The sequence below is a fragment of the Melanotaenia boesemani genome, chromosome 21 (genome assembly GCF_017639745.1).
Source record: "Melanotaenia boesemani isolate fMelBoe1 chromosome 21, fMelBoe1.pri, whole genome shotgun sequence".
Lineage (NCBI taxonomy): Eukaryota > Metazoa > Chordata > Actinopteri > Atheriniformes > Melanotaeniidae > Melanotaenia > Melanotaenia boesemani.
This window is the reverse complement of record NC_055702.1, coordinates 2661141-2670779: the sequence shown is the minus strand read 5'-3', so window position 1 is coordinate 2670779 and position 9639 is coordinate 2661141.

The following is a 9639-nucleotide window of genomic DNA, read 5'->3' as shown; positions in this document are numbered from 1 at the left end:
CAGTAACAATGTCAAGAGGTGAGCATTGGTGCTAAGCTGCTTACAGGGGCCGCTCCATTCCTTTGGGACACTCTCCAGGATTTACAAAGCACCGAACGGAGCCAAGCAGCTTGTCACAGTTGGATACACCCACACTGACAAAAAAAAAAAAAAAAAAAATCTTTGCAAAACCAGAACAAAGCCAGGGATCCCAGCTGTGTGCACGTCTATCCAGGCTTCGTGCAAATGTCCAAACACACACAACAATTAGGCAGTGATTTAAGTACAGCTTTAAATATGTGATTTTAAACATTTGACAGCAATCAGTTCATTATCTATTAGATATGATATTTACTGAGAGGCCTATTTTTGCTCTGAAAGTAGAGCACTCGGCTAAGCCAAAGGCATGGCACTGAAGTAGCTGTGATATGGATGCCTTCTAGTGGTTGTAATGCTTTGATCTATTTAAGTTTTCTTTCTAGTAGTTAATGTCTAGCAAGGAATGAGCACTCTGTTCAGTTAAATTATGACTCGTTTTACTTGGCTTCAACTGACTCTGCCAGGCAAAGCTTTCTTTCTCCCTAGAAGTAGTGTCCTTTGTCTCTTTATGCTGATGTTGTTTCCCAGAACCTCACCTCTGCCCTGTAATTACATGTCATGTTCATCTCTACTTATGTCTGACATTTTCACAACCCCAACCTTGTTGCATTTGTGGCTACAACTTGCTTAGTGGCAGCAGAACAGGTCAAAAATTCTTTACCATTAAATAGTTTATGATTAACTTATCTCTTAAAGCATGAGGTTAAAGATTATTTTCATAGCCTATTGATTTCTAATCTACAGATGTCTTAGTCAGTTATCAGTTTTCTGAATCATTTGGAGCATCTGTGAACATCAGTGTCTGTAGTCTTTTCATTTTGTAGTGACCTGATCACACAGTTGGAGACTGTCAACATTTCCATCAGCCAAAACTGCAAGCAAATTTGGTGTCTAGTCTGGTTGCTCATCCCCATTTGTTAATGTGACATTATCTTGTCTTATATGAATATGTGAAGCTTTAATGCCAGCCCAGTGTTAACAGAAATAGTTAAACAAGAATCTAAGTCTACATGTTTAATACATTTTAAATTCCAGACCTAAAAATTGTAAGATGACGTTTTTGAGCCGAACTGTAACCAATGAGCATTAAACTGCATTGTCCATGACAATTAATAGTTTTTAAACCCTAACCATGTATTTTTAAATACTTATCTTTTAATCATATTACTGAGCGTACGTGAACAAAAGAAAGGAATTGATGTAGAAAAGCGGAAGGACTGTGCAAAAGATGTTGCCACAACCTCTCACTTGAAGGCTGTGGGGTCTAATGCAACCCAGAGACCCCTCCTCTCTCATGTGGGACTTAAGTCCTTGTGAGTTGTGGCAAATTTCAACATCATCACACTGCTGATGTTTATGTGGCAACATAAATCGAGATGTCATAAGTACAGGACACTATCATAGAAGAGAACCGAAGAAAAAAAATTAGCAGTTGTTCCATTTTTTGCCTTTGTTGTCAAATTGCAACACATTTTTCCATTGGCCAATGTATGTGTTTTGCTATTTATCATGAGATTTTATTGTAAATTCTTAATAACACAAGTGTACAAAATAATCAATATAATGTGTTATTTCAAATTGAAATGCTAGTTTTCAGGCAGCCTAGACACTTTTGAACAGTGTAACTAGTACTATGTATATATTTCAGCTCCCCTTTGCACTGCAAAGTTGTCCTCTTGTGTTGCATAAATTCTAAAGTTGTGTAGACCACCAGAGTCATCAGAGCAAAACCCATCCTGCACCCTCAGCATAAAATTAATCATTAAATGTTAAACTCTAAACAAATCATGTGCCTTTTGGCAATAATTGCTGATTTAGTTCAAAGAGAACTTTGTAATGATGTTTGGAGGAAAACAAAAAATGGAGGAGGCACATCTACTGTTCAACCACTGCATAACATCATACTTCTTTTAATAGCTGTTGCAGTATTAGAAATCTGTGCCCATTCTTGCTGAATAAAAGCATTCATCTTCTCAGTGGCCCATGATTGTTGTCTGGTTATCCTCCCTATGAAATACCATATATTTTCTAAAGGAGATGGATCTGGACTGCAGGCAGACCAGTTAAGAACCAAACTGTGATGTCAGAGCCATACTTTGATAAGTCATGCACAATAAGGGTTTGTTCTGCTGCTACTTGTATGAAAAGTTTTTAGGATGCCACATCAGAAAATCTTGCAGGACTGTTTTGATTACAACAATCCTTTGAAGGACTTGTCAAATTGAGTTGTCAATGTTTTTTTCTGTTTCATTAGTGTTGTCAAAGCACCAACATTTGTACAGAATAAAGGTAGATCAGAGTTGTGGGGCTTGGATTTAGCATGTCTACCCTGGATTGCACTTAAAGTTAAATGCAGGTAATGCAACAGCTCCAGTAGTCAGCTGAACAACACTAATATGTGCATGCTTGCGTTTAACTGGACAAATCCAGAACGGAAGAGCAAGATCAGATTAAAAGCGGTCCCTCAGTATGTATTTAGACTTGTCTGCTTGTGTTCTAATCAAGAAAGATAGAACCACAGTATACAAAAGCAGTATTATCTGGATCACCTGAAATAGTTTGCATATTTAATCAAGTGATACTGACAAGAATAAGGTTGTTAAAAAAATGTACAACTGTCACCTTATCGCCACTGAGGTGAGAGTTGAGGCATTAGTTATAGGTCAGTTCTATGTGGTTATCAGCAAAATTACAAAAACTTTCCAGGGCCAAGTTTCTTTAAATATGGTGGAAAGGTAGAGTTTAAGAAAAATAAGAACTTATAGGACTTTGGGGCAGATCACTATCCTTAAAACTGTGAAATTGTTTATTGGCTTAGGTGGGTGGGCTGCAGCCGCCCCACAGTCCTGTATTAGAATGAGTGGGTATAGAAAATGGATGGACGAATGGAAGAGAACCAATGTTTTAACTGAGAATAGTCCATCATTTTGCTAAAAACTTTTTTGTCACACAAGATTTAATTCTGTGCAACAAATTCTTGTTGATGTGGATATTCTGCACCATTTTGGCTAATAGTGTAGTGATTAACTTTGCGCTGGACTTACACTCAGATATATGACAGAAAGCTTGTGAAATATGAGACGTGTCATAGTAGATGTCGACTGTTTGGCGTGACTTGGCAGCACTATGTGACATTACCCACTGCAGCAGCTGCCTGGAGACTTGGGTCTCTACATTTTTAGGTCGAGACCTATGCAGCTACTTTTAAAGAAGGGAGAGAGAGAGAGAGAGAAATAGAGAGAAAGAGAAATGAGATAAATCACCTTCACGCTTGCCAAACCTAACCACTATTTTGTTGAATAGTCTGAAGAGCAGGTCATAATCTCAAGTGTATATTTCCTTTTCTTTGCTGAAAAGGGTCCAGTTGAATTTTCCTCTTTAAAAGATAAGAAAACATGCACCCAGTCTGGAGACTATAAATTTTCTTAGTTGTTTGCCAACTAAGTCATATGAAAGTCATACAAAAGCCTGTTTAAACTAATATTAGCTGTTATATCACTTTGCTAAATATTGTTACTGTACGACTTATTGCTAAATCTTTAAGTACGCCCAAAACATATCTTATAACAGATAATTACGTAGAAATTTGAATTGAAGTAAATCCAACTTCTCATTTATTTCTTAAATTTTGGTAATGAATGTTTAATGCCAAAAAGTAGGCATGTTGTTTCTGTATATTCTGACAGCCTGGACTTAAAAGCTTCATACGGCACAGCTGAGCTGCTTGTGAAACCTCATCCTTAGCAACCCTTTACTAGCGTAATTAGGTCACATGATTTGCATTACAGTGTTTTAAATCCTCTTGGTAAATATAGAACTGAACTCGCTACTCCACAAACCTAATGACCTCTGACAGAATCGTCACAACTCTGCAAATCAGCCAACAACAACAATAAAGAAAAAAAAAAACATGTGCTTTAAAACTGTTCAAAATCAATAGCAAGCAAAGAAAAGCAAACTCTTTGAATACACATTACCTGATTTAAGGAGGCTTTTGATTATTACTTGAGGCACTTGCACTGACATGTAAAAACAACAAGATAGCTCATGATGTATGGCTTGAGTGTGAAATCTCCAGGTAGACTCTACCCCAACAACACTGTAGGGAATGTTTGGAGGACAGTTAAAGGGGTGGACAAGAAAGTGTGAAAGGTCAGAACACACAGTCATGAAACACAATGTGAAGCAATGTGCTGATAGCACGTGTTGTTAGTGATGGTCAAATGCTTCACAGGCACGACTGGACAGATGTTCATTCATGTTCTACATATCACTGGGTCTCTTGTGCTTTCTGTCACATGCACGCTTGTGCCTACCGCCCCTCACGCGGCTGGTTGTGCACTTGGGCTTTTTCTGTCTATCAGTCTGAACATATGACATTGCCTGCCATAAGAAACAAAATACCCCTTTTGTTTCTCAAGGCACGTCTGACTATGTCTGACGTCCGATTAACAAGCTGTACACATCTTTATAACTAATAGGGGTGTTGAATTTAATCGTTTCTACAATGCATCACAATGTGGATGTAGACGATTTTGCATCAATGAAGCAACAAAACATAATCGTAAAGTAATGTATAGTAATGATGTTTCTTGATTTCCCTGCAGTAGAACAATAAAGTTCTCAAGATCAAAATAACGTCAGTGTTTACTTCACTTTCAGGACATTCACACTGATTTCTGAAAGAATTCTATATAAAAAGGGATTTAAAATGATCTGACTGCTTGTATTCATTGATAAAAAGTAGCAATGTGCAATAATAATTAAAAAAATTGTTGCATTGTGGATTCTTTCTTGACGAGAAAGGTTCTTTATGTAAAAGTTGTATTATGTTGAACGCTAGCAAGATTAACGCTAGGATCTACACTCAGGCAGCATGCTAACTGACCTATTAATCTATCTAAAGAAGTTAAACATGAAAGAAACACAGGTTGCAAAAAGTAGCTAAAGACTGACCCCACCCTTGCCAGCATTCTTTGCCTTCTTGCCATTTCCTCATGTCCTAGTGTCATGAAAGTGATGTAATCTGATCTGCCTCCTAGACTAGATTGAGCACAAATATTTCCCAAAATGTCCAGCAATTGTTTTATGACTGAATGTAAAACTGAAGTGCTGAGGTTTGCAACCGTTTCAAGCCATTCACCCTTCTCAAAGAAGTTGATGCATGCATTCTTGCTTTGCAAATAGGCAGGTTATGCTTTCCATTAAAATTGTGATTTTTGGTGTTGATTACTGCTAAAACCATATACATGTGAAGATTATTATCTGGAATGCAGAAGCTTGATATTCAGTGTCACTCATGTGACTCATGTTGTTTCCATTAATAAGAACAGAGGTTGCAAAAAAAAGGCTCTGACTGTGCATTGCACAACCTCCGGTCTAGTTTTTCTGTCAAATAGTACTTAGCAGTTACCTGTTGAGGCTGTTTGTGCCTGAAAGACTAGAATATGGTGGTTTCATCACGTAGCAGCCTGGAGTATCAGACATGTTTGTCATCATCTAAAACTAGGGCAGCACTCCAATTCAAACCAGCTTTCCTAAAAACTCAACTAAAGAATTCTTTCAACTATATATGATTAAAAGTTTGTTTGTTTTTCCGCACATGTCAGTGTGCAAAGACATCTTAATCCAATTTAGTAGCTTGATTTTTTATTAATAATATTATTTTTATCTGATGACAAGAGCAATATACTAAGGAAAACAAAATGAACATAAACTTCTGTTTGTAGTTTCTTCCCTAGAGAGCCTCCTCCCCCTCCATATGAGGAAGGAATCAGTACAATCGACATTGTTCTTTATGTCTAATGCAAGACAGATGTGGAGGTTTCCTCTGCAGTCTTGTTGCTCTTGCAGCTTTTTGTCACTATGATTCTATGACTGTATTCGGACATTATTGCTAACTATAGCATTATTCGAAAGAGGGAAATTTAAAACCACTCAAGTTTTCTGTTAAGCAGAGACAGAATAAATAATTAAAGTGACTTTGTTGCATAAATTAAATATAAAGTGGCTGATGAAATAATTTATTCAACAGCTATTAGGTGCAGAAAATATTGCCAGTGATACTCAATAAGGCCTGATAAGTAAGTGATTGGCGTTTTTGCAGGAATCCCACAAGAAAGAATTGCAAGAATTTAGATTATAGACTGCTATCAACAACTTGCAATCAAAAATAAATAAATAGACAAACAAATGGATATAACAGAAACCAAGTCGTGAGATTAATTGTGCTATACTTAGCGGAAGACTGCCTAAATGAATCCAGCTGGAGCACTGAAGTGAAATAGTCACACGGAAACAAACCATTCTGGGATAGGGCTGAGTCAAATAAAAGGTGCTATATTTAGTTGGTAAACTGATCAATGTGTAAAAAATATAAAAAAAATGGTAAAGTCAGAAAAGTTTCACTAGCACCACTGATGAATGATTTCATACATGGTAAAGAGAGCATTTGGTGGTATTCAGAAATCGTTGTTTACTACATAAATATGTATTGGTGTTTAAAAAAAAAAAGAAAGAAATGCCACCGTGATCACTTCTGGAGAATTAGGGAGTGATTTGCATTTGGTTTTTAACATTTTGTTTCTGCTTCTCGAGTGCTAGATGTAACAGACTTTTTGTTCCTAGACACTTGTTATTCATCACAAAGAGATATACATTCTGTTACAATATGCGTATGATACATTTTTACACTTTAAGATTTAAGGGTGAATGTCTGAGTTTTAACTGATGACTCAGTGAATGTCAACCCTCACATCACTGGCAAAAGGTTAGAAATGACAAAATTCGGGTTCTTGTAGACAACACCGGCATGAGTAACTCAAGTGTTTCTTTGCAGGGGACAAACCCCACCTCTATACATTTCTGATACAACTCGTTTTTCTGGTGTTCTGGGAAAGGTACAAACACTCACATGCAAAACATCATGCTGGCATGTGTTGCTTTTGTCTACTTAAACCAGTCTGGTCTGTTTGCTTTAGAGTATTTAAATCCAGTTTAAACAATTAATAAAGGAGAAAAGAGCAACATTATTTTTTTTTCTCTTAACAGATCAGAGTGTCATAGATCAAATGTGTGAACCTCTCCTCCACTGCCTTTGTAGACATTTACTTTCATGCTACTAGTTTCCCAGAACAGTTCAGTCCTAGTGGTAGACAGCAGTTGAACATTAGCTTGCATCTAACTTAAACCTACCAATCTTGGATTTTTTTTTCCCTTTTCACCTGTTTAATCAGTGCAGTTTAAAAATAAAGCATGTCTGGCTTGGAAGCTCCCTGAGCAAAGCTCACACAGTGAGTCTGAACCTTCTTTGTGCCTTCAAGCTGCATCACATGGAGACTTAAGACATGAACTCCTGAGCATTCAAACTCACTGACCTGCCCCCAACCCCTTGCAGTGCTGTGTTTCTCCCTCCAAACCGCCTCTCTCTCTCTTTTCCACTTCAACCCTTTGTCAATGCAACAGTCAATATATCTGACTAACTTGATGAACTGTGCTCAGAGCAAAGTTAGTTTCTTTCTGAGTGCACAGTAGCCATGGTGACCATCTTATGAGCGCTTCAAAGCCCATCTGGTCTAAACATTACACAGCCTGACTGGCTACAGAATAATTTTCTTTGCCTTGCTATGCACATGTGCTTTATACAAGCTTATCTCACAGAAATATGTGAGAAGTCTCAACACTTATTTACGTGTTTGGGGTGAAATTACATGGACCACGGAAATCAAGGTAATGTTAACCTCCAAGCGCCATAGTCACAAAAAGTTACGATAAGCACCAGGCCATGTCTCCAGAAAGTCGGGTCTTACGTTTTTTTGGGGTCCTAATTTTTACTTATCAGTTCTAGTATTGGATGTGAATTGATAATGGGAAAATAAAATTATTCTTTCAGTCACGTAAGTGAAACGACCCGAGAGTCCGTGGCCAGGTTTTCATTTAAAATGAGCTGATAATGTAAAAAAAAAAAAAAATAAATCAATAGAAAAAAAACAAACAACTTTGTTAGAGCCAAACTTTCATAGTGTACCACCATTAATTTAATGAAATCACGATGATATTAAAATAATTTTGACTGCATTAGAAAACATGACTTGTGCCTTTATTTTGTTGTTCCACAACCAGAAAAGTTGTGCAGAAGCTCCACCACTGACTTAACATTTCCCTGATTTCAGAGGTCCCAACACGTAATTTTGATGACGCCTTGTTGACACAGTTATGTGTTGCAAACATGTAAATGAGTGCTGAGAACTTGTAGTTATTTAATGTATTTCTGTGAAATCAGGTTGGCTTTTACGTTGGTGCTGCCAGTGATTTACTTGTGCCACATACTCCTTTACCTCCTTTAGAACCTTTAAACTTGCATTTCAGAAGTTAAATTGTAGTAGGGAGAGGTACAATGAATAGAATAATAGTCTGAGAAGATCTTTTCCCCTTTGTTCTTTTTCTAATTTATATGTGAAATGTGTAAAACCTCAGCCACAAATCCTAGTTATGTGTATACAATTTCATCTTTTTGTATGTGATTAGCTAATATGAACACATTGTGCAAATAATCCATCGAGGTAGACAGAGCAAAGAGAGGAAGAATAGCATGGCGGTAAAAAAAATGGCAGAAAATTAACTTTAAATCTACACTGTTGTTTAGTACATTTGAGGTGCTAAACAGAAGTTGATTTTAACTATCTAAAACTTCAATGATTAAATATAAAACCAGAAATATATGTTAGTGGTGCCCATGATCACTTTAAATAATAAATATTAGCTAGTTGAAAAACACATGTCTTTCACTCATTGATTTCTGAGAAGCTCGACCTAAGCTAATGTTGCTAAGCTCCTTCTTTCCCTTCACTGAGTGGGAGGCATGTGACGCTCATTGAACAGAAATCACAAATCCTCCTGAGTGAGGGATATTTTTATTATTCATTACTCCTGTAAAAGGGCCATAGAAGTCATTCTCCTAATCTGTCAAACCTCAAGAATTAAATGAGAAATATAAGCATTAAAAATTATGTTCTTTAACTTAAAGTAATATATAATATATATAGATAAACAGTATTTATATATTTTCCTGTGCATTTTACTTTACTGCACAGTTTTTGTGACTCCTGCATTTATAAGATTGTTTATCAAGTGTTTTGAATACTGCTTATTATCACTTCCACAAGTTTCTGCTCATTCAGACCCATAGCTATAAAAACACATGACATGTTTACAATATAAATACATATATGGATGCAAACTGGTCCAGTTGACTTTGAGCTCAATGGCTCAGATTGAACCAGCTGCTGCACTTGTACATTCCACTTAGGAAACCTTATATAGAGCCCAAGTCCTTCAAAGTAGTTAGTGATGTCATTCAAGGCGTTTGGTTGGTTACGCTTCAAGATCACAATCAGGACCAGCTGTCTGTGCACTCTTTGGACACAACAGGGACTTGTGGGACCTAACCTTTCCAGTGACAGCTCCAACCAGGAAAACAATTCATATCTGGCAGCCATTTTAAAAGATATTAATCTAATCAGAATCAGCTTAACTTTGGATGTTTTTTAGATAGTGCTGTGG